The sequence below is a fragment of the Lissotriton helveticus genome, chromosome 8, assembly GCF_964261635.1.
Source record: "Lissotriton helveticus chromosome 8, aLisHel1.1, whole genome shotgun sequence".
Lineage (NCBI taxonomy): Eukaryota > Metazoa > Chordata > Amphibia > Caudata > Salamandridae > Lissotriton > Lissotriton helveticus.
The window spans coordinates 257,631,807-257,658,408 of NC_136069.1; the positions used below are offsets into that span (position 1 = coordinate 257,631,807).

General features: G+C 45.2%; 1 protein-coding gene across 2 annotated transcripts in view; it reads left to right on the forward strand.

Annotated features, from left to right (window-relative positions):
- Positions 1-26,602, forward strand: part of DYNC2H1 (dynein cytoplasmic 2 heavy chain 1) — a 1,763,151-nt gene that overhangs the window by 659,073 nt on the left and 1,077,476 nt on the right. The gene's annotated exons all lie outside the window — the stretch shown is intronic.

Sequence of the window (26,602 nt, forward strand, 5' to 3'; positions counted from 1 at the left end):
ACCTCTCAAAAGTAGTTACTGATCAGTCAATGGTTGGTAACTGCACAAAGATGCATGCAGAGTTAGTGATAATATTTCATTTGATAAGACTCTGTACATTAATGTGTTCAGTTTTTCGGGTCCTTAGCGTTCTTGACACGTACAACTCCAGACTATGAAAATAAAACTAAATTTTTACTGCTCTGGTAAGTGGATCCTCTTCAGCATCTTGATTGTCTGAGGGTTCAGTTCATCATATGCCATGTCTCCAATTGTTCACGACTTTGGACTTATTTGACCTCTTCAAACCTCATACTTGACATAGCCTTGTAATCAGGTTATTCATTGCACATTTTGTTATGAGCCACCTACATAGCTTGAGCCGAACACTGGCCTTAGTTAGCATGTCCTTCCCCACCCATGGTATAGTAACTTTAAAAAATCTGACCTTGATGATCCCTCTGGACATCTTCATCATTCCTGGCCTTTTATATTTCGTCCTGGCATCCGGTTCCCAGTGCACAATACTATGCCCTACAAGAAATTATCTGATAGAGATTTCTTCTGCAGATACCTTACTTTAGAATATTCTCCAGGCCTCAGGCTGGATCTCGAATTTGTATTTCTGAGCAATACCCCTGCATGCCGGTAGGTGCTGGCGTTTGACTCCGCATGGTGTAGTCCATGCCAGAAGTGACATGTGTGGTGCCTCTTGTCTTTCCGAGCCAGTCAGCGCATATCTGGAGAAGAGCTACCCCATTTCTATTTTTGACTGGCCTTTTTTCAACTTTATGTCAATGATTTGTTCGAGACTTTGTCTCCTGGTGTGAAGAATGTCCACCAGAAATGCAGGTTTAAACCATGTAGTGCTTGTCATCGACAGATGTCGGTGACAGACCCACATTTAGTTTGTTTCTGGTGTCCTGAGCATGACCACAATGCCAAGACATGCAATCAATCAATCAATCAGTATTTGTAAAGCGCTGCTTATCACCCATGAGTGTATCCAGGCGCTGGGGGGAAGGAGGGGTAGCTGCTGCTGGGCATTGTCATTCAAATAACCAGGTTTTTAGGATTTTAGAAAATCCTGTAGAGTGGATGGGGAGGCTGTTCCAGGACTTGGGGGCCAGGTAGGAGCTAGGGGTTCCTGCTTTGGAGGTAGCGAGAAGTGTGGGCAAGGGAGAGGACAGGGGAGCACAAATGTCTGACGGGTTGGTGTAGATTCAGTCTGTGGTTTAGGTAGGCTGGGCCTTCATTGTGTAGGGCCTTATAGCTTGGGTCAACATTTTTTAACTAACATCTCGTGTACAGGGAGCCAGTGGAGTGTTATGAGGTGGTGGTTGATACAGGCTCGCCCTGGAAGGTCGAGGATGTGCCTGGCTGCTGTGTTCTGGAAGGTCTGTAGTCTGTTTACTAAATGAGTGGTGACTTCTATGTAGAGAGTGTTGCCGTAGTCCAGACGGCTCATGATGAGGGCTTGGGTGACGATGCGTCTGGTGCTGATGAGGATCCACTTGAAGATTTTTTTTCGGAGCATGCGGAGAAAGAAGGCTGAGGATACTGCGTTAATCTTGTTTTTCATGGCGAGCCTGTTCTCAGGTATAATGCCAAGGTTCCTGGTGTGGTTTGAGGGTGTGGATGCAGAGCCCAGTTCTGCTGGCCACCAGGTGTCGTTCCAGAGATTGGCGTTCCCGAAGATAAGTACCTCCATTTTTGACAGTGTTGAACTTGAGGCAGTTGTTTTGTATCCAGATGGTGATGCAGGTCATACACTTGTGGAAGTTAGCTTTGAGGTTGGTGTGGTCAGTAGCTAGGGAGAGTATGAGCTGGGTGTCATCAGCGTATGATATGATGTTCATACCGTGGGCCATTTATGCATTAAACCGCATGGAAATCAGTGAGAAACCTTGGGGAAAAGCCACAAATTATGTTCTTAGGGCCCGAGTTGTAAAGAGTTGTACAGAGGGAGGCGTATGCTCCAAGTTCTTCTGGTGAGGAATGATGCAATTCAGTTAAGGGAGTCCCCCTGGTGAAGTCTATTTAGGAGGGTGTGGTAGGACACTGTAACAAATGCTGTTGAGAGGTTGAGGAGAATCAGGGCTGCGGTGTCCCCCCTGGTCTAGGAGAGACTTGATATGATTGGTGACCGCGATTAGAGTGATTTCCAGGAACCCAGGTTGGGAAGGGTCCAAGAGGTGGTTGGTGAGTTGGTGGTTAATAGGTTTTTCAGGAACTTTTGCAGGAAGGGCAGCAGTGAGAAGTACCGGGGCTTCTTGACTTCTTCCGGGACTGTGGAGGGTTTTTTGAGGAGGGTTTTGATTGCCCCAGTATTGGAACTTTAATAGATTCCCATGCTTTTGTATCATTCCCCGTCGTCGGAATGGGAGTCTCGGTAACAAAATAACATAGCAGTAAGCACAAAAGAGAAAGAAAAAGGCCTAGGCCTCATTACCTTTTGTAGCATATCCGCCTCTTTTTGTAAAAGAGACCACACTAAGCATCAGCCAATCAGAAGAGCCTCACCCCATAGAACCCTCCTGAAGGAGCCTCAGAGCCTCAGATTTTCTATCGCACGTTGCGCTTAGGGAGTCTCCTTTGAGCTCTGCTCAATCTCTACTTTTTTTCAGAAGTTTTCTTCAGGATTTCTCTTCAGAATTGTTGGCTGTCCATTCCAGGATGTCTGATAAGGAGAAGAAGAAGGCCCTTTTCAAGCCATGTTTCACCTGTGGCAAGAAAAGATTGTTTGTTGAGGATAAGCATAAAGATTGTATATATTGCCTCTATCCTGATCATAAGGCTGCGGACTGCAAGATTTGCCGCACCTTTTCTACCAAGACCCTCTGGGATTGTGAGGGTAGGCTTCTTACCTTGCTCCAGAAGTTGAAGTCCAGAAAAGACACAGTCTCCAGTGACAGTGAAGACTCTTCTTCAGCCTCATCTACAAGAAGGTCATTCAAAAGGGGTAGGGTTTCCCCTTCACCTTCTATGGAGCGTCCATCTAAATCCTCAAAAAAGACCCCCAGAGAGTCTGAGAGCCAGGGTCCGGTCAATTCTCCTCACCATGGTGAAAAGCAGAGGGAAGGGCCATCTGAACCTTCTTCTGGGATGAAACTGATCCAGCCTTCAAAAGACCTTCTTCTCAGTCTTCTGGGAAGTCTGACAGAAGTTCCAAGTCGACGACGACGCAGATGAAGGCTTCGTCAACGAAGGCTTCGTTGACGAAGGCGTTGAAGGCTAAGCTTAAAATGGTACAGTCGACGGGCTCGTCCACGGTACAATCGACGTCGACGGGATTGGTCGACGACAGTGTCAGCGACGTCGACGAAGATGTCGACGATGGCAGCGACGACGGCAGCGAAGACGAAGAGTTTGTCACTGGTGGTGTCGGCGTCGAGGGCTTCGACAATGACAACATTGACGACTACGACAGCAGGAGCGTTGACGGTCTCATCGTCGATTGTTCGTTCATCGACGAAGTCTACTCCGTCGACGACGACGGCAGTATTACCACATATAATTTCATCGTTGACGGGATCGTCGACGGAAAGAATCACTATTTCCATGAGACGGATTACACCTGACATGACGTCTCCTAAGAGAGTTACCCCCTTGCCTCCAGCTCTGCTGTTAGAGTAGGATGATGACGACTCAGATGATGACGATCAGGACTCATATGGATATGCAAACAGTCCATCTCAGCTTGTGGTTAAATGCCAGGAGACGGATTCCGAAGGGTAGTAACAGCAGGAATGTGGGTATCATCATTCTGCCCAGCCACAACAGTATTCGAGGCAAGATATGGTGTATGTACCATCTTCTCTCTAGCAGGATCTACAAAACATGCTGCAGGATTACAAATCTAGATGTTCACAGCCTGCTGCTGTTCCGACTATGCAAGCCCTGCCCGTCCCTGCGGCCCCTGCAACGGTTTCTCCAGAATTGCCGGCTCAGGTGATATCTCAGCCGCAGATACCGGTTCCACAGGTACCTTCGATACCACTGGACACTCATGATGATTCCTCGGATGAGGATCAAAACTTTGATGGCAGACCTATCAAGGTGTAGAATGGGACGAGTATGTCATCCCAGACCCAGCTTCACCATGTCCGGATCCGGTGGACTCCCCGCCAGTGGATATAGGAGGGTTCCATAAGCTGATGGAGAGAGCGTCTAGCAAATTCAAGCTACCAATGCCTTCTGTTACCACCGAATGTTTTTTATATGACTTTAAAGAGCCTTATAAAAAGACTACTAGATCTATCCCTATTGTCCAACATGTTTGGAAGGAAGGCCTTAAGGCAATGAAGAATCCAGCGACAGTGGTCCCTGTACTACCGCGCCTGGACAAGAAGTACAAAGCACCTGAGGATGGTCCAGCGTCCTTGACGGGACACCCAAAACCGGACTCGGTAATTTCACAAGCGGCACAGAGGATGTCACGCAACCCTTCAGCTCCTTTGGCAACTCCTCCAGATAAAGAAGGCAGGAGGTTAGACAACGCTGGGAAGAGGTTCTCTTCAATGGCTAGTCTGTTGGTGCTAGCAGCAAATGCCTTGGCATATTGGGCAGGTACGATCGCCAACTATGGTGTGACGTTTCGCCACACTTGGATCAACTTCCTCCAGAATCAAAAACAGAGGCGAAGAAGATTTTACAAGAAGGGGAAGCAACGTCAATGGAAATTATAGACTGTGCCATGGACATCGCCACAACAGCCTTTCGTTCATTGGCTGGTGCTGCTGTCCTTCATCACCAACTGCAAAAAACAACAAGTGATGGACTGAATGTGGATCAATGTCACACACTCCCCCAGTCAAAAGATCTGGGCCCAAATCCATCGTTTTTTTGCACTCCACACCACCCTGGGTCAGATAATGGCTTTATGCAAATCAGCTCTGACCCTGTTGCCCCATGGGAACAGTCCAGTCCGAACTACAACAGCCATATCTTTCCCAGACCGGAATCAAGCATCCGAGGACCGGACCGGTTTCGAGGTAACACCTCTCTTCAGCCCGGCTAGCTTGACTCCAAGTGGTGTGGAGTGCCTGGGACCCACGTCTGGGCATCCCCAGCGCACTTAGGGCGGCAATTGCAAAAAACAACAAGTGATGGACTGAATGTGGATCAATGTCACACACTCCCCCAGTCAAAAGATCTGGGCCCAAATCCATCTTTTTTTTGCACTCCACACCACCCTGGGTCAGATAATGGCTTTATGCAAATCAGCTCTGACCCTGTTGCCCCATGGGAACAGTCCAGTCCGAACTACAACAGCCATATCTTTCCCAGACCGGAATCAAGCATCCGAGGACCGGACCGGTTTCGAGGTAACACCTCTCTTCAGCCCGGCTAGCTTGACTCCAAGTGGTGTGGAGTGCCTGGGACCCACGTCTGGGCATCCCCAGCGCACTTAGGGCAGCAATTGCAAAAAACAACAAGTGATGGACTGAATGTGGATCAATGTCACACACTCCCCCAGTCAAAAGATCTGGGCCCAAATCCATCGTTTTTTTGCACTCCACACCACCCTGGGTCAGATAATGGCTTTATGCAAATCAGCTCTGACCCTGTTGCCCCATGGGAACAGTCCAGTCCGAACTACAACAGCCATATCTTTCCCAGACCGGAATCAAGCATCCGAGGACCGGACCGGTTTCGAGGTAACACCTCTCTTCAGCCCGGCTAGCTTGACTCCAAGTGGTGTGGAGTGCCTGGGACCCACGTCTGGGCATCCCCAGCGCACTTAGGGCGGCAATTGCAAAAAACAACAAGTGATGGACTGAATGTGGATCAATGTCACACACTCCCCCAGTCAAAAGATCTGGGCCCAAATCCATCGTTTTTTTGCACTCCACACCACCCTGGGTCAGATAATGGCTTTATGCAAATCAGCTCTGACCCTGTTGCCCCATGGGAACAGTCCAGTCCGAACTACAACAGCCATATCTTTCCCAGACCGGAATCAAGCATCCGAGGACCGGACCGGTTTCGAGGTAACACCTCTCTTCAGCCCGGCTAGCTTGACTCCAAGTGGAGTGCAAAAAAACGATGGATTTGGGCCCAGATCTTTTGACTGGGGGAGTGTGTGACATTGATCCACATTCAGTCCATCACTTGTTGTTTTTTGCAATTGCCGCCCTAAGTGCGCTGGGGATGCCCAGACGTGGGTCCCAGGCACTCCACACCACTTGGAGTCAAGCTAGCCGGGCTGAAGAGAGGTGTTACCTCGAATCCGGTCCTCGGATGCTTGATTCCGGTCTGGGAAAGATATGGCTGTTGTAGTTCGGACTGGACTGTTCCCATGGGGCAACAGGGTCAGAGCTGATTTGCATAAAGCCATTATCTGACCCAGGGTGGTGTGGAGTGCAAAAAAACGATGGATTTGGGCCCAGATCTTTTGACTGGGGGAGTGTGTGACATTGATCCACATTCAGTCCATCACTTGTTGTTTTTTGCAATTGCCGCCCTAAGTGCGCTGGGGATGCCCAGACGTGGGTCCCAGGCACTCCACACCACTTGGAGTCAAGCTAGCCGGGCTGAAGAGAGGTGTTACCTCGAAACCGGTCCGGTCCTCGGATGGTTGATTCCGGTCTGGGAAAGATATGGCTGTTGTAGTTCGGACTGGACTGTTCCCATGGGGCAACAGGGTCAGAGCTGATTTGCATAAAGCCATTATCTGACCCAGGGTGGTGTGGAGTGCAAAAAAACGATGGATTTGGGCCCAGATCTTTTGACTGGGGGAGTGTGTGACATTGATCCACATTCAGTCCATCACTTGTTGTTTTTTGCAATTGCCGCCCTAAGTGCGCTGGGGATGCCCAGACGTGGGTCCCAGGCACTCCACACCACTTGGAGTCAAGCTAGCCGGGCTGAAGAGAGGTGTTACCTCGAAACCGGTCCGGTCCTCGGATGCTTGATTCCGGTCTGGGAAAGATATGGCTGTTGTAGTTCGGACTGGACTGTTCCCATGGGGCAACAGGGTCAGAGCTGATTTGCATAAAGCCATTATCTGACCCAGGGTGGTGTGGAGTGCAAAAAAACGATGGATTTGGGCCCAGATCTTTTGACTGGGGGAGTGTGTGACATTGATCCACATTCAGTCCATCACTTGTTGTTTTTTGTCCTTCATCACCAGGGATGGCTCAAGGCGAGTTGGTTCAGACCTGAAATCCAGAATAAGATCCTGGATCTACCTTTCGATGGAGAGGCATTGTTTGGAAAGTTTATAGATGACACTCTCCAGGATATTAAAAAGGACACCGAGACAGCTAAGTCTCTGGGTACGCTTCAGTACCGTAAAGCTCCATTCCGAGGTTCCAGAGGCAAAGTACCACGTACAGAGGCTCTTACCAGCAGCAACGGTACTCATTGTGTGGCTCAGGTTCGCAACAGTACCACCAGCCTTATCAGCAAAGACAAGGCCAGTCCTCGAATTTCTCAAGATCTAATAATTGAGGAAAGTAAACTCGCCAAGGACGTGATACATCCAAGAGACAATAGCGGCCTCCTGCCTCTTCCTACTGTGCCCACCTCCGCAAGATCATCAGTGGGAGGCAGGGTATCTCAATACCTTCAGAATTGGTCCAAGATAACATCAGACCGTTGGGTGCTAAACATCAGTCGAAAGGGCCATACTTTGGAATATACACAAATCCCACCATCCAAGCCCCTGGCTGCCATCCCATCGAAACTTCTGCGTCTTCTGCGGCTCGAAGTTCATCCGATGCTCCTGAAAGGTGCTATAGAGCCGGTCCCCTCCTCTCCAAGAGGAGAAGGATTCTATTCCAGGTTCTTCCTGATAAGGAAGACGCTAGAGAAATGGCGCCCCATTTTAGATCTCAGGGAGCTCAACACCTATCTCATCTCCCTGTCCTTCCGTATGGTCTCACTTCAAGACATACTACGTCTTATCAATCCAGGGGACTTCATGGCCACGCTCGATCTCGAAGATGCGTACTTTCACATACCGATTCACCCGGCACACAGAAGGTTTCTACGATTTACAGTAGCCAAGAGCCACTTTCAATTCAGGGTTTTACCCTTTGGTCTTCGCTCAGCCCCAAGAATCTTCACCAAGGTGCTGGCACCAGTTGCAGCGTTTCTACGGAAGAATCACTTTCAAGTCTTCCCTTACCTGGACGACTGGTTGCTGAAGGCTCCGTCCAGGGAGGCCGCGAGGGAAGCGGTCGATGCATATACAAACCTTTTTCAGAATTTGGGTCTCACTCTAAACAAGGAGAAATCATCTCTGGTTCCGTCCAGGACTGAACGCTTCCTGGGGGCCATCTTGGACTTGAATCTCAAAAAAGCTTTTCCAACCTTGGAGAGGCAGGAAAAACTGCAAACCATGGCGCTAACCTTAAGAAGAAGAAGGTATCTTTCAGTACGCCGTTACAAATCTCTTCTAGGAGTAATCTCTTCATGCATTCCTCTGATTCCACACTGTAGATTGAGGATGCGTCCTCTTCAGGAGCAGCTGGACATCCAGTGGAGACAGATTCACGGTTCGTTCGACGACAAAGTGACCGTCACTTCGGCAATGAGAAAGGCTGCCTTGTGTAAGACAAAGCAGGAGAACTTATCCCAAGGTCTATCCTTCGTAAGCGATCCGTCTCCTCAGGTTGTGACGACGGATGCGTCATTGGATGGCTGGGGCAGGATCTGCATGTCAGTGGACATTGGTCACCACAGAACCGTCTGCTTCACATCAATCTCTTGGAACTCAGGGCAATCAAACTGTCTCTTCAAGCTTTTCTCCCTCGACTAGGAGGTTCGAAGGTTCTCATCCGGACGGACAACACCATGGCCATGCATTACATAAACAAAGAAGGAGGAACCAGGTCTCTCCCGTTATCTCAGGAAGCTCAAGAAATCTGGGAATGGGCGATCCTTCACGGGATTTCACTGCAGGCAGAACATCTGCCAGGGATCTTAAACGAAAATGCCGACAGACTAAGCAGGCTTTCCTCAGTCAGTCACGAGTGGGAACTGAACCAGCGAGTTCTGGACAAGGTTTTCCAACAGTGGGGCAAGCCTTCAATAGATCTATTTGCCACACCGACCAACAAGAAATGCCGGTCTTATGCAAGCAGGCTTCACCATCAAGGATCATTGGGGAATGCACTTTCGATAGCCTGGTCAGGGACATTTGTTTACGCCTTTCCCCCCATTCCAATGATCCCGAGACTTATCAGGAAAATCAAAGTGGAGCCATGCAAGATGATCTTGATAGCCCCTGCTTGGCCGAGACAGTTCTGGTTCGCGGAACTCCATCTGTTATCGCTTGTTCCTCCTCTTCCCTTGCAAACCATTCCGGACCTTCTCACAATGTCCGAGGGGCAACTTTGGCATCCGGATCCAGCTTCATTGACCTGAGAAGCATGGCTCCTGAGCAGCGAGAATTCATGAACCTTCCCATCTCAAATGAAATAAGAGAGGTTCTCTCCCAGGCTAGAGCTCCTTCCACGAATAAGACTTACCGTTTCAGATGGAAAAGATTTTGCATTTGGTGCAGGAAAGAAGGTGTTGACCCTTTCACTTCTCAGCCTCATCAACTTCTGCCTTATCTTTTGTCCTTAGCTCAGACGGGACTGGCCCATTCATCCATAAAAGTTCACTTGGCAGCGATTTCCCGGTACAGATGTTCAGCGTCTGGACCTTCTCTTTGGTCTTCTAGGATAATTAAACAGTTTCTTAAAGGATTGTTCCGTGTCTATCCCCCAGTGAGGCCTCTGCCTCCTACTTGGCAACTGAATTTGGTCCTCACACAGCTTATGAAAGACCCATTTGAACCAATACATCGAACGGACATGAAATTCCTTTCATGGAAATTGGCTCTCCTTCTTGCCCTCATATCGGCGAGACGCATTGGGGAGTTGCAGGCTCTCACAATTCTGGAACCGTTTCTACAATTCAAAAGGAATACAGTCATCTTAAGAACTAATCCGAGGTTCATACCCAAAGTGCCCTCGGACTTCCACTTGAATGAGCCAGTTATCCTTGAATCTTTCTTTCCTCACCCTTCCACACCAGCGGAGAGGTCACTGCATTCTCTGGATGTACAACGGTGCTTTATATTTTATGTGGATCGCACCAAAGGATTCCGTAAATCTTCCCAATTGTTCATTGCTTTTGGTGGTCCTCGCAAGGGCCTCTCTCTTTCAAAACAAAGTATTGCGAGATGGATTTCCAGTGCCATTCTCCATTGCCCTTCGACAGCGGGTAAACCGCTGACCAGCAGAATTAGAGCGCATTCCACAAGATCGGTGGCTTCTTCGACAGCTCTCTTCACGAGAGTGCACATCAGAGACATTTGCAGGGCTGCGACTTGGAGCAGCGTGCACACCTTTACAAAGCATTACTGCTTGGAATCCTTGACACAGGAGGACACGGCTGTGGGCCAGGCAGTCCTGAGGAACCTCTTCCACTAATTGGTGAGCTTTCCTTTCTATCCCACCTTCCTTTTTCTGCACATTTTGTATCTATCATGTACTGATGGCTATTGCAATGTATATTTATGCCACAAAATGTGTTTTGTATTGCTGACTGCTTGCTACTCTGATACAAAAGCATGGGAATCTATGAAAGTTCCAATACTGGGGCAAGAAAACAAGTTACTTACCTGTAACTTTGGTTCCCCAGTATTGGTAACTTTCATAGATTCCCACGCGCCGACCCACCTCCCCGAGGAAAGCTCAGCCTTCAGCATATGGGGTGACTGTTACACAACGACTACGAAAATCTGAGGCTCTGAGGTTCCTTCAGGAGGGTTCTATGGGGTGAGGCTCTTCTGATTGGCTGATGCTTAGTTTGGTCTCTTTTACAAAAAGAGGCGGATATGCTACAAAAGGGAATGAGGCCTAGGCTTTTTTCTTTCTCTTTTGTGCTTACTGCTATGTTATTTTGTTACCGAGACTCCCATTCCGATGACAGGGAATGATACAAAAGCATGGGAATCTATGAAAGTTACCAATACTGGGGAACCAAAGTTACAGGTAAGTAACTTGTTTTCTTTCTGCATGTTTACATTCCATTGGGAAGGACTTTGCATTGATGGAGGTGTTGAGGATTGGGGTGAGCTCGTTGCTAATGGTGTCGTGCAGTTTCTACTAATCCTTAGGATCTGCGCATTGTTTGGACAACATAAACTAAGTGCTTGGTGTCAAGACTGATTCCGGACACCCCCCGCAGGATATGTTTACCTGTAGTATAGCTGACTCACAGTTCCACCGTAAGCCCCCCTAACTTACCAGGGAGCGAACAGTTTCGGGCAACCACTGAACATGACTACCCTGATTACTCAGGGATTGTGGAAACAGTATAGAACCTTTCGCTCAGTCACTCATGCTCAATTGTTCTCAGAGAAATATACAGAGAATACACAGTGGGATGTTTTCAATAATATTTATTGAACCAACGCTATATCTTATCAGTTACTAACTCTGCATTCAACTGTTTCTTATTCAACAACATTGGTTAATTTCTATAATAATATTCCACCTGACAGTGCCCCCAAGGTGGTTAACACACTTTCTAAAGAGTTAAGAACCTTGTGTAATGTAAAGAGCTCTGAAAATATGCTTATTCTCTGTGGGGATTTTAATTGTGCCCTGTGTCCCTTTGAGGATGACAGAAGTGTGGCTCACTGGTTAGAAGCGGCAGACCCTGAAGCAGAGGTCAGGCCCGGGATCAGGGTTCAATTCCCGACGCGGCAGGGTCTTGGGCTCAATGTCCGCAGACTCGATAATTCTCGCCTCGGTGCCTATTCTAATCATGGGTCCCACTCTGCAAAATCTGGGCAATAGCTTGCTTAATCTCCACAACGCCCCAACAGCACTGGGATGCCTGTCTTCACCTTGGGGGTGCCCTGGAGGGGGCATCTCACAGGGAAAGCCAGGATGGGTTCCACAGCGGTATACAGCGCCAGGATGCCCCGAGATGGGGCGGCAGTGCGCTTTACAAGTATACACACATTTACATTTACATTTACATATGTGGTTTTAACGTGGAAGAAGGCTTACCTAACACTCATTTCTGTCATCAAAGTATGGGGGGACTTTTTAATGAACTGGTGTTTAACCTAGACCTCGGTTTTGCCAATGATCTTTGTATTTGACCTGCTCTGATGCCGCAGACGTTTAATGGTTGAAGTCTTCGTTCCTCAATAGATTATATTTTGTTATCTAACATGTCTGCCTCTCGATTACTCACTTTTTCAGTCGACACAAACTCAGTGAGCGATCACTTTCCCTTATGCATCACAATGACTCTACCTGAAAGTAGTCAGGGAAGAAATAAACAGGTGGCAGACGAGGCTCTGGCTAATTTAAAACTTGCCAAAGCCAATGGATACACGCTTCGTTGGAACATGATGGATCCTGAGGCAGTAAACAAATCACTTATTATATGGTGTCGATCGACCTTTGATACTTGTTTGAATGAACTAGCAGCCCCGGAAAGTATATTGACCTCCTTCCAAGAGGTAGCAGTTGCTGTACGGGAAATAATGTTTAAACAAGGGGGCAAAAAGCCTCCCCCCCCAGCAGTGGTTTGATTTAATCTGTACCCGCGCCCACTCACACCTGATACAGGAGCTGCATAGCACTCCAAGGAGCGTCACCAATATCAGACAGGCTAGAAAGAACTATAGATCTGCTCTTCAGGAAAGGAAGAATGCCCTTAGAAAAGAAGCATGGGAGATGCGTCCTGAGGCTGCACATTCTAAAATGGCTGGGGGGCCCAACCATCGAGGTAGCCATATCAGAGGGTTAATGGGTCGATCATTTTTCTAATATATACAATGGTACAAGCACCAGCAACTGTAAGGATAGTGAAAACCTGGGCATTTGTAACCAGCCATTAGATCTACACTTTGATATTGATATTGATCAGAGCAGGGCCCTCTCCTTAAGTGCAGGCGGGAAGGCCTCTGGCCCCAATGGGATTCCAGTGGACTTGTATAAGTCCAATGTTACCCTGTGGGTACCAATAATCACACAAATAATAAATGCAAGTTGTGAGGTTGCCTTCCCAACTACCTGGGTGGAATCTACCATTGTTCCCATATATAAAAAGGGAGACCGCCAGGACCCAACCTGTTACAGGCCCATTTCTTTATTAGATTCTATGGCATGGTTGTGGGACGTATCATTTTGGAACTCCTACAGCTTTGGGCAGAAGAAAACCAAAACTTATCGGATACCCAATATGGGTTCCGAGAAGGTTTAGGGACCGTGGAGCAAAGCTTAAATTTAGCGATCCTTATGGGGAAGTGCACTAGGGCCAAAGGGAAATCTGTATTTAGTTTTTGTCGACCTCTCAGCAGCGTTTGACTGCGTAAGGCACTCAAAGCTTTGGGAAATTTTAGCATCGCTGGGGGTCGACAGAAATATCAGTCACTTTATCCGCCTTCTCTATAATGGAGCAAAATCACGTGTGTGATTTGGTGTGGGAGGAGAACGTACTGCCTCTTTCCCCATTGGAAGGGGGGTTAGGCAAGGTTGTGTCCTAGCCCCCTTCCTTTTTAATCTTTACATTAATGGGCTAGAAAAGGCACTCCTTAAAGAAGCCCATGACAAATAAGTAATCACCCCATTCCAGCTTTGCTATACGCGGTTGATGCCTGCCGTGATAATGTCTCGCTCTCAGATTGGCCTACAAAAGTCCCTAAACAACTTTTATAATTTTATGAAGGAGGTGGATCTTAGAATTTATATTTCAAAAACCTACATAAATGAGATGTAGCCGTGGGATTCAGAAACGCAGAAACATTTTTGTGGAGGGAAATCTGATTGCCACAACTAACCGCTTCTCATATCTAGGCATTTTATTTAACCATAATGACACCTGGGCCAAAGCAGTTGCAGCAAAAAATATAGCTTTAATTAGAACAACGTCTGCTTTACCCAGCTTTGCAAAAAAACTGGGAGGCAAACCACCTCTGGAACTTTTAAAAATGTATAAAGCAAAATGAGTTTCCACTGTTACCTACGTGGCTGGGATTTGGGGTTTTGCAAACACCAACTCAATTCAATTAGTGGAAAATTCATTTTTAAAATATATTCTGTCAGCATCTTCTAGTACCTCAACCTATGTCACTCATGCTGAATTGGGTCTTCCATACATATCTGACCTTATAAAAGTAGAGCCAATACTTCTGTGGCATAGAATCTGGTCATGTGACGAGACTACACTTAACAAGGACCTACTACAGGATAGTCTCAGGTTAGATGGAGTACTAAGGTTACCCTGGGTTAAGTTTATCCGAGATTTTACAAAAGATATGGGCACCCCCAATACTTTACTAATCCTACCTCCATCACCAAGATCTCCAGGAAAAGGCTCAGAAAAGAGGCTCTTTTCATTCCTGGAATGCCTGAGACTATCAGGGTAAATTACTAAGCCTAGCATTTTGCAGCACCAGATGGTTCTTACAACTTTCAGTTTGCAGCCATACTTAGTTTTTGTACCGGGTGTCTATGATAGGTTCTTAAAACTAAGATTCAGATTGGGGACAATACATAGACTTGTCTCTTTCCCCACTTTGAACGACTGGGCAAGCGAGTTGCAACCATGTCCATGTGACAATTCGTCGCCTCAATCGTCTTTACACATGGTTTTATTTTGTAAATTTTATCTGGAGGTTAGAAAGATCTGGATCCTACCAATTTTACAGAAATGGGCACTGAGACAATGCTGTCCTGCTTTTATGAAGCTCCTGTTTCTAGAAAACGAACATGTTGCCTGGAGGTTATCCATGTTTTTAAAAACAATTCTCCATCAGAGAAAGAGTATTGCTTTTTAGGATTAAGGTAATGGCCCTCTTCATGTACACTCCTTATTAACTGCAATTAGTTTTTAAATATATGATATATTTTTTATGTAACATCCTTTATATGGATAATGTGTTTTTAACTCCCCGATGAAATCCTCCTGTATTATCTATGTATTTCATTTGTGCTTTTTATGATTGCTGCAACTCAATCAAAATAAAGCTATGTTCTGATTCTGAATAATATTCATTGAACCAACGTTATTCTTGAATAAAATACGTGTGCCTCAAAGATTAGGAGACAGAAGCAAATAAAGGATATTACAAGCACCAAAAGAGTGAACAGTAGATACATTTCTACCATGGTTCTGAAGCAATGAATATATGCAGGCATAGATGCAATATGGTAATCTAACGTACTCCTACGATGCGGACCCTACTCTAAGTGTACCTAGAGTGTGTGTGTGTAGGTGTAGAGCCAAGATTCCACCCAAGGGATGATCCAACCCCATTACCTGATAGCAGAGAGTGAAGGACCCTGTCTTGGTCTCCAGCTGGACACCCATCCCGGAATGTCAGACCATGCGTCGTGATTTCTCAGCATGCAGGGACCATCGGTGTCAGCAGAAGTGCTTCCTCTACCAATCTATCAGGATGCATCTTATTCTTAATAAAATGCAGCCTTTGCGATGTGTGCGCTATATTAGTGATGTTATGGATATGTAGATAGCGCTATCACCCGGTGGATGAAAATAGGCTGACTGTTGTACCTACTGCGTAGAGAGGCCCAGTACATGATGTTCAAGGCATCGTGATAATGTTGTGCAAATCTGGATGTATAAACAAAGTAGTTTCAGAGAAACTAATCCAACATTGTTGTGCATGCAAATGTGTGCAAAAGGTCACTGATGAAATGTTATTTTCTTGGACAATGTAAGGAATGAGCTGTCTCGCTACATCAGCCTAAATCGGGAATATAACAGTGGTATTGTTCCCCAGGTTGAACATGTGGGGAGACGAAATTCCCTGGGTACTTCTGAATGGACGGATCTCATGATGATGGTGGCCGTGGTCTGTGTGGTCAGAGGGTCCCACGCTGTGATCCTTGGGGTTGAGGGGGAGTTGGTGAGGTTGAGTGGGTTGTAGTTGTTGGAGATAGGTGGTTAGGGGTCGAAGTGTTCGCAGATAGATGCAGTTTTGCTGAAGAAGTCTGCAAGGGTGTTGCAGAGTGTCTGGGAGGTGGTGATGGTGTTCTCGGATGCTTGGGGGTTGTGGAACTCTTTGAAGATGCTGAAGAATACTTTGCTGTGGTTGGAGCTGGCTTCGAGGTGGTCTGTCAGGAAGTTCTTTTTTTGCTTTTTTCAGGTGTAGGTGGTAATGGTTTACAGCTAGTGTAAAGTTGGCTCGGTCGCTAGGCGATTTGCTGGAGTGCCAGATCCTTCCCAGTCGTTTGCATGTGTTTTTGGTGACTTTGAGTACCAGGGTGAACCAGCTGGTGTGCTTGGAGGGTCTGCTGGTCTGGCAGATTTGAGGGGTTTGACAATTGCCGCACTCGGATATCCAAATGTTTAAGTTTATGATGGCCACCAAAAGATTGGGGGTGGAGTAGAGGCGCAAAGGTTGTCAGTCCAGAGGTCCTCAGTTACCTTGTTCCAGCTCCGATGAGAGGAGTTGCTCTAGTTAACGGGGATGTCGTGGGCGGTTGTGATGGAGAAGTAATAGAACATGTGTTTCCAACCAGCAGTTGGTTCCATCCCTTTGGGCACACCTACTTGTTCTTGGGTGTGATTCCAAGAGCTCCACAAAAAGTCTAGTGGGTACGTTTATCAAATGTGGTTCAATCTGAGAATTTTTATTTCATGATTTTCTTCGAGGTTTTTATGTTCATTTCACATAATTATAACATTCCAAATACATCCGGCGTTCATTTCTCCTATGCATTTCGGGCATAGTGCCCGTCATCAGGGAACATTACTATAAGGAAAGGCAAACGAAAATGCTTGTAATATCAAATAAGACATTATCATCATATTACCTTCTACATTCTCTAATATTGCATTAGCGGTGAATGATAACCAACACATTCAATGGGTAAATAGATTTAAACCCGTGCCCCCATTGGTGATATATACAACGTGCATGTGTTCATCAGAACTCAGTATTATGATTTGTCAACTTACATGCCAGACTCCTAGGTTCTACGCGTGAGTCGATAGTAACAAAACTGTGTACAAAATAATAAATAAATGAGCGTCTCTAAACGCATAACTTTAAAGACATCAAGAATATAAGGGCAAGCTGCTACTAGTTCATGGTTATTACTTGCATAAGAGACGTTCGTGTCTCTTCTCTCTTCTCAAAAGCCTCAAGTGCGTGCTGTTCCGGTTCGTTGCTGCTGCTACGAATCGGTTTGTGTATGTGTGAAGCATTGTATAAGGCGCCCTGATTGGGCGTGCAGGTCCGATCACAAGGTACTAAAAATAGATAACGGACTCTTGTGTGGTCTAGACGGAAGAATACTGAATGTTTTAAAAAACAAACAGTAACAACAGACTGCCTCGTGTAATGTGGATCAATGAAGAAAGACTAAAATAAAATAAATGATAATAAACATACCTGCAATATTTGCTCAATTCTGATAGTCAGTCGTATATTCACCATTCATTTTTTAAGGGTTAACTAATCATTCTTTTTGATACATATGAGGAAGAGAACATTTTAAGTAAACCAATTTGGCAATCCAATACCAAAATGATAGTAAGATTCATCGATGGCATCTTCATAATTTGGAAGAACACTGAAGAAAAACTGGAAGAGGCATTAGAGGAGCTGAATAAAGTTGACAAACGTATTCAACTCACATGGGAGATCTCTGATCGAAGGATTACATTTCTAGATGTGGAAATCATGCAGACAGAAAAGGGTCTAGAGACTGACATCTACAGAAAAAAGACCGATAAGAATAATACACTTCATTATAATAGCTTCCATCAGCTAGCCCTGAAAGAACATCTACCAACATCACAAATGATGAGAGTAAAAAGAATCACTTCGAATCCCGAGAAAACTACAGTGAGAATTGAAGAAATGGCTGAAAAGTTTAATGAAAGGGGTTATCCACAAATGATCATCAACAAGGCAAAAGAAAGAGTGAACATGATGTCTAGAACAGATCTTTTGACTAAATCTAAGAAGACTGAGGAAACCAGACTGGTACTTGTATCAAAATTTTCCACCTCAAGCTTACAATTCAAAAAGATCATAAAAAAACATTGGCCGATCATAGAAATAGAACCAGACTTCAAGACATCGTTTATGAAACCACCATTATTTGCCTATACGAGAGGAAAAACCTGGGTGAAATACTCAAATACAAATTGGATGAACCCATAATTTACAAGGGAACCCGTCCCTGTATGCACTGTGGAAATTGTAACAACATCATAAGGGGTACTGTAATTACTCATCCAATGAAAGGTCAAGACATCAAATTGAAAGTAAACGCCACGTGTGATACCACACATGTTATATACTTACTGAAATGCCCATGTGGGAAAGTGTATATCGGCAAAACTGAGAGGAAAATTAAAACACGCATAAATCTAATATAAGTACTCAGAACCAAAAATCTATGGTAGCTGTACACTTTACAGAAGCTCACCATAATGTCTCACAATTGAAGTTTATCATTTTGGAAACTGCAACTCAAAGAGAAGGCATGGACATGAACAAACATCTGTTGCAAAGAGAGAACTTTTGGATATTTAAGATGAATTCTTTGAAGCTCCATGGGTGAAACGATCGGATTGGATTTTCGTGCTATTTATGAATAAACTGTTGAAACATGTTAAGATGTATAGCGATACCTAATGCTTCTGTTCCTTGTATTAAAAAGAATGATTATTTAACCCTTACAAAATGAATGGTGAATATACGACTGACTATCAGAATTGAGCAAATATTGCAGGTATGTTTATTATCATTTATTTTATTTTAGCCTTTCTTTATTGATCCACATTACACGAGGCAGTCTGTTGTTACTGTTTGTTTTTTAAAACATTCAGTATTCTTCCGTCTAGACCACACAAGAGTCCGTTATCTTTTTTTAGTACCTTGTGATCGGACCTGCACGCCCAATCAGGGCGCCTTATACAACGCTTCACACATACACAAACCGATTCGTAGCAGCAGCAACGAACCGGAACAGCAAGCAATTGAGGCTTGTGAGAAGAGAGAAGAGACACCAACGTCTCTTATGTAAGTAATAACTATGAACTAGTAGCAGCTTGCCCTTATATTCTTGATGTCTTTAAAGTTATGCGTTTAGAGACGCTCATTCATTTATTGTTTTGTTACTATCGACTCACGCGTAGAACCTAGGAGTCTGGCATGTAAGTTGACAAATCATAATACTGAGTTCTGATGAACACATGCATGTTGTATATATCACCAACGGGGGCACGGGTTTAAATCTATTTACCCATTGAATGTGTTGGTTATCATTCACAGCTAATGCAATATTAGAGAATGTAGAAGGTAATATGATGATAATGTCTTATTTGATATTACAAGCATTTTCGTTTGCCTTTCCTTATAGTAATGTTCCCTGATGAAGGGCACTATGCCCGAAATGCATAGGAGAAATTAACGCCGGATGTATTTGGAATGTTATAATTATGTGAAATGAACATAAAAACCTCGAAGAAAATCATGAAATAAAAATTCTCAGATTGAACCACATTTGATAAACGTACCCACTAGACTTTTTGTGGAGCTCTTGGAATCACACCCAAGAACAAGTAGGTGTGCGCAAAGGGATGGAACCAACTGCTGGTTGGAAACACATGTTCTACTAAGTCTACTAGACGCCCTGGACACGAGGCGTTACCTTAGCAGCACCCGTAATTTATATAAAGTTACAACATTTGCTTTAACGATTAGGCTGTGCACAAATCAAATACTTTATGTGATGGAGAAGTAGACAATTGAGTGGTCAGATCAGGTCAATTTGGAGGCGTAACTGTAGCCGATCCTCTTGTTTGCTGTAAAGATGGGGCCTAGTCTGTGTCCAGCGAGTGTGTGGGGTCGGTGACTAGTTGGGTGAGGCCTAGGTTGTTCATGCTCTCGATCAGGTTGGCTGTGTTGATTTCGTTGGGGTCATCGATGTGGAAGTTGAGATCCCCGAGGAAGATGAAGTTCCTGGAGTTGATGGCCAGGGGAGCAATGAAGTCAAAGATGGCTTCGCAGAAAGCACTCCGTGAACCTGGTCGTCGGTATGCCAGGGTGTCTCTAATGGTGTTGTCTGTGTTGAGTTGGAAGTTGAGGTGTTCCTTGATGGGGTGGAATCATCGATGGTTGCTGTGCAGTGGAGGGACTCCTTTTGGATGATGACTATTCCACCTCCCTGTTTGTTGATGCGGTCCTGGTATTTGATCCTGTATCCATTAGGCGTGGTGCTGCTGATCCACTCACTTACCCACACAACTACTGACATACCTACTTATACACCCACACAGCCACTCAAACTCCCTTTCTCATACCCATACAGCCGCTTACACACACACAAAATCACTCACACACTCAGTCACACACCCATACAACCACTTACACAACTCACTCAGCTACAGACCTAGTCTGAAATCCACTCATTCACCCATACATTCACTCACACCCATACAGCCACTTGCACCCCCACTCACACAGTGATAGAGAGAATCACACACCCACTCAGATAACATGTTACAGATAGTATCATTCATTAGTAGTCCACAAAGTGCGCTAATTTAACTTTTGTAGTAGCTTAGTATATATGTTTAACAATCATAAACTCTGAAAAACATGCTCACTTGATGATGTCATCAGTGATGTCACTGACCATGTCATGAGTGAAGTAATATATGAGATCACAAGTAGTGGCATAAGGTATAGTTAGCTCAGGAAACTATAACGGCCGAATTTCTGTGGTTTTGTACAAGTGAAATATGAGCCTAACTATAACATCTCTGTAATCTTGTTTTTTCATTGAATATATCTATATCTATATATATATATATATATATATTCACTGAAAAAAACATAGGTTATAGACCATATATAGTTAGGAATTAGCATTTAAAAAACCTTATTTTACTCACACAAAACCATTGAAATTCCATATATAGTTAGTTGCACTAACTATATATCGCGCACCCGCAATCCACTGCTGATCATGTCACATATTACATCATTCATGACATGGTCAGTGACATCACTGATGACATCACTGATGACATCTCAAATGACATCACTGATGACATCACTGATGACAACATCCAGTGACTGTATGTTTCTGTAAAGTTAAAATATGTCTTACATATTGAAGAATGAGTGGATGTATAAGTGTCTGGATGAAGGATTTAGTAGGTGCGTGACTGACTGTATGAGTGAGTGATTAAATGTGTCTCACTGAATGCATGGGTTAGTGACTAAACTGTCTTAATTTGTGCATCATTATGTCTGTTGTTCTGTAAACTGCTGCATGTGTTGATCATTAGCTATACGAGAGGCTATATGTGTTATTAATTGGTTGCCCAAGTATTTCTATGGGAGATTGAGTTTGTGTGGGGGTGGCTGGAAGGTGTGTGACTCTATGCATAGATGTGTGAGCAGTTTATTCACTAGGTGTATGAGTTCAAGAGTGCATGTGGAAACAGCTACATGGGCAGTTGACTGTGTGCATGAGTGTATTGATGAGTGAATGGATATCTCAATGCTACATGTCATAGTAAGTACATATGTAAAACACAGTACATGTGAGAGTTGGCATATATAAATAACTGTGCATGAGAGCCACTGAATGAGTGAGTGGTTGTATCGATCATTGTGAACTTGTATCAGGGATTGTATAAGAGAGTAAATATGTGTTAGTATATGTTTCAATAAGTAAGGTGTGTTTAACTGTATAGTTGAAGAAATGGAGGTGAGATTGTTTCTTTGCATGACTGACTGGGTGTGTGAGTAACTCCATGGATGAGTGGCAGTGTGTGAGTGTCTGTATACACTGAGTGTATCTAAGGTTATATTAGAGTCTGAAGAGGTTTATCGTATTAGCACAAGAATGATGTCAAATGAGATGTCATCAGTGATGTCATCAGTGATGTCATTTGAGATGTCATCAGTGATGTCATCAGTGATGTCACTGACCATGTCATGAATGATGTAATATGTGACATGATCAGCAGTGGATTGCGGGTGCGCGATATATAGTTAGTGCAACTAACTATATATGGAATTTCAATGGTTTTGTGTGAGTAAAATAAGGTTTTTTAAATGCTAATTCCTAACTATATATGGTCTATAACCTATGGTTTTTTCAGTGAATTTTCAAGGTTTTGTAAATGCTAATTCCTAACTATATATGGTCTATAACCTATGGTTTTTTCAGTGAATTTCAATGGTTTTTTAATAGCAAATATCATAAGCTGTCGAATGTCAAGTACGTGGTAAGTGAAAACATTTTCGTGTTTATGCACACTGATCTGCTTTGAATGGTGCCCCCCCCCCTCATTTCTATTAGGAGTACTCTCTCTTTGCAGATAGTGAAAGGTAGTTAACGCAGGCCTTTGCCCCCGTTGTAATCCGTCGTGCCTGCTTCTCTCTCCATTTGATTGATTGTTATCCAAGTATTTACTGTTTTAGAATTAGTTCTCTTTGGTTCATTCTCTATTTACAAACAAACACAGAGTCGCAATACTCTGTTTAGTCTTTGCAGATAACGAAAAATCGTGTAAAAAAAAAGAAAAGGAATCGAGCAAAATCAGTAGGCCACTAATGGGATCTCTTTTTGACCTCGCTAAAATAGAAACATTAGGAACAACCCCTCATGACAAATACAAAACTAGTGAGATGAACTGAACTCCACACAATGATGGCTGCAAAACAGCTCGGCTCCGCCACCCACCCCGCCCAAAATAACGATAAAGAACGGCTGCCATGATTGGTTGCGGAATGACCACGACGGAGCTACGAAATGGTGCTGCTCTCATGCTAACCCAAGCTTCAGTCTGAAACATCCAGAAACACTGTAGACTACCAATTCGATCAGTTCCGGTAGCGCCCCAATGTAACCCGGTAGAGAAGAACTAGCCCTCCCCTCTTTGACTGATGGTTCTTGTTGCCTGTCTCTTCTGTTGTCATTTAACAGAACTATTTAGCCTGCTGAAAGGGGTTGTGTTCCGACCGCTGGTTGGTGGAGACATTTTGACTATATTCTGTACCTGCGTTGTCGCGTAATGCGTCATATGACGCGCCACGTTAGCGCATCCGGAAGTCATCCGGGGCGCGCAGCGCGTAACGTAAGCATAACAAGTCATGTGACTTGTTAATAAAACTTTTCATTGGTTCATTTTACTTTTCTTATTGTAATGATGAAAGGCTTGGTCATATGACCTAAAAATTACGCTTTTCATTACTTCCGAACATTATTTTTTCTTAAATATATGTTATAATGTTCCAGGCTAATGTACTTTCCCGGAAATTTTACAACTGTCCTGCAAGTAAAATATATTCTTTTTTCGAGAAAAAGAGCGTTTCTTCGTCCCATGACGGAGCCGTTGAGCAAAAGAGGGTCGACCTGCTGTCTTAGTCGCCGATACGCCTGAATATGAGATTCTTATCGATCACTTTATGTTGCAGGAATAGAAAACACAACAGCCTTTGACCATTTATCTTTGCTGCGTTCCTTCGTATTATACCTTTTACCCTTCATGTAATTGGTCTGCTTTATTTCACTTGCCTTTTAATGATTCTAAAACAGTCACTATTATTAAAAACTTTACCAATGTATATACTACTACCATGTTTTCTTTTAAAAACCTTTATTGTGAAAATTTCATTATACAAATACGAGCCTATAACCACGTGGGCCTGCCACAGAGCAAACTGTAATCGTATATGATGAATAGACATTTACACTGTAGAGGAACGTAACGGGCGGGCCATTAGGTTGCAAGAACTAAGGTGTCTAACAGTTACGGAATCGGTGGACGTACATTTTATAATTAAAATACGACAGGGCCAGTTACAATAAAATTATCTAGATATACATTTGCGGGCAAGTACCATGGGTGACGTTAATTCGAACTTTCAACAGTACAGTAATCAATAACACATCAGAACTTAATATCAATAGGGATGTCGAAATAGTCAATCAATTCTCGTCCCCGCCCGCCATGTGCTTCAAAACTGCATACGTATCTTGTGATTTCAAGGTTCTGCAACCAGTACACAACAAGGAGTTACGAGTCCCATTTATTCCGGCGCCATTTTGGGCGAGGACGGGCAGGTCCAGGATATAGTCAAAATGTCTCTACCAACCATCGACTATGATGATGTTCATATGCTGTATTTATTAGAGTAACACTCATCTGTCCACATGAAATTAATTTGCCACAATCTAAACATGTCATTTTAATCTTTCCAAAGTTCTTCTAAATATTTGGGACCGTTTCCCTTGCCTCTGAAGCTCTCAGTGCCACTTCTTTGATGAATGTACTAGCAGGTCAGGGGTTCTCCTCCAAATCTCTCTTTTATGCAGCACTATAATTAATTGGTGCCACCTCTCCATATGACGATGCATGGTATAGTTACCACAACTATATTTTTTTTCGGTTCCTCTGGAGAGTTCATCGTGGCAGATGAAGCGTGTAACGTACCGGGCATTTACCTTTTTTTGCATGTACAGGAAAGGAAAAAAAAATCGAGCGTCCGAGTTCTAAGGTGTCCCAGGGCCATTTTAGTGGACCAGGCCCAAATCCAAAGAACAGGCCGCCATTTTGAGAGTCCTCTTGCAGCCGCCTGTCGCTGTAGCATCAAGAGCAGCCGAAACTCAGCTGAATGGCAACTGAAACGGTAAAGGGGCGCCCCACTACAGCAGACGAGCCTCCACCTAGGAAGGCCCATTCACGCCGGCCCCCCCCCCCCTTCGGGCACCTCACGCCGTTATTCGGAGCAGTATTGTAGGATGGCCACACCAGTGCGGCAACTTGCTAGACATCACCTCGGTGGTAACCGAATCTCAACGCCTTGTGGTGTCTTCTATTCAAAAAACATTGTTATGCTGCCTTCGACCTATTCGCCGCAAGTGCGCACACAACTCAACTGCATAGCTTGCTAGACACCACCTCGGTGCCATCCGGATCTTGGAATGTCAGCACCTTTTGGTGTCTTCTCTTCAGAAAATATTGTTGCGCTGCCTTTGGCCCCATTCGCACATCAGTCCGCTACTGACGCCATCTCACAGGCTAATGGGGCGCCCCACGCCGACTTTCAGCATTGTAGAATGACCACACCAGTACAGCAACTTGCTAGACATCACCTCGGTGCCATCCGGATCTCGGCGCCCCACTGCAGATGAAGTGCCTCTCAACTATGAAACCACCACGGTGACATCCGGATCTTGGCGCGTTGTGCTGCCTTCGGCCTATTCGCACATCGGTCCGCTACTGACGCCATCTCACAGGCTAATGGGGCGACCCACGCCGAGTTTCAGCATTGTAGGATGACCACACCAGTACAGCAACTTGCTAGACATCACCTCGGTGCCATCCGAATCTTGGCATCTCAACGCCTAGTGGTATCTTCCATACAAAAAATATTGTTACGCTGCCTTTGGCCCCATTCGCACATCAGTCCGCAACTTAGACATCACCTCGGTGCCATCCGGATCTTGGCATCTCAGCGCCTTGTGGTGTCAGTCAGAAAATATTGTTGCGCTGTCTTTGGCCCCATTCGCACATCGGTCCGCTACTGACGCCATCTCACAGGCCAACGGGGCGCCCCACGCCGACTTTCAACATTGTAGGATGGCCACAGAAGTGCGACAACTTACTAGACACCACCTCGGTGCCATCCGGATCTTGGCGCGTTGTGCTGCCTTCGGCCTATTCGCACATCGGTCCGCTACTGACGCCATCTCACAGGCCAACGGGGCGCCCCACGCCGACTTTCAGCATTGTTGGATGGCCACACCAGTGCGGCAACTTACTAGACACCACCTCGGTGCCATCCGGATCTTGGCGCGTTGTGCTGCCTTCGGCCTATTCGCACATCGGTCCGCTACTGACGCAAACTCACAGGCCAACGGGGCGCCCCACGCCGACTTTCAGCATTGTAGGATGGCCACACCAGTGCTGCAACTTGCTGGACACCACCTCGGTGCCATCCGGATCTTGGCGCGTTGTATTGCCTTCGGCCTATTCGCACATCGGTCCGCTACTGACGCCGCCTCACGTGCCAACGTATTTTCTCCGCATTTTATACCCTATGCCGCATAACAGGTCATGTGACTTGTTTATAAAACTTTTTATTGGTTCATTTTACTTTTGGTTTCCTAATGATGGAAGGCTTGATCATATGACCTAAAAACAACACTTTTCATTGGATGAAAATTTTTTTTTTTTCCCAAACGATGAAAGCCCCACCTTGTTTCTGGATGTTTCAGACTAGACTGGCGTCAGCATGAGAGCACCACCATCTCGTAGCTCCGTCGTGGTCATTCCGCGAGCAATCATGGCAGCAGCTCCCCACCAGAAGCCTGCAGGAGTCGGGGCCCCCAAAACTTTTGATGAATTCTCAAGGCGGAGGGGACGCTTTCGAGAATGGGGTCCAAGACCTAGCAGACAAGCGTCCGATTTCCAAGGTGTCCCAGGGCCATTTCAGTGGACCAGGCCCAAAAAGGAAAGAGCCTGCCGCCATTTTGAGAGTCCTGTGACAGCCGCCTATCGCTGCACCGCAAGAGTGGGCGCAACTCAGCTGAATTGCGGCTTTTGACACAGTGGACCAAAAACGGACGGAATGGCAACTGAAACGGTAAAG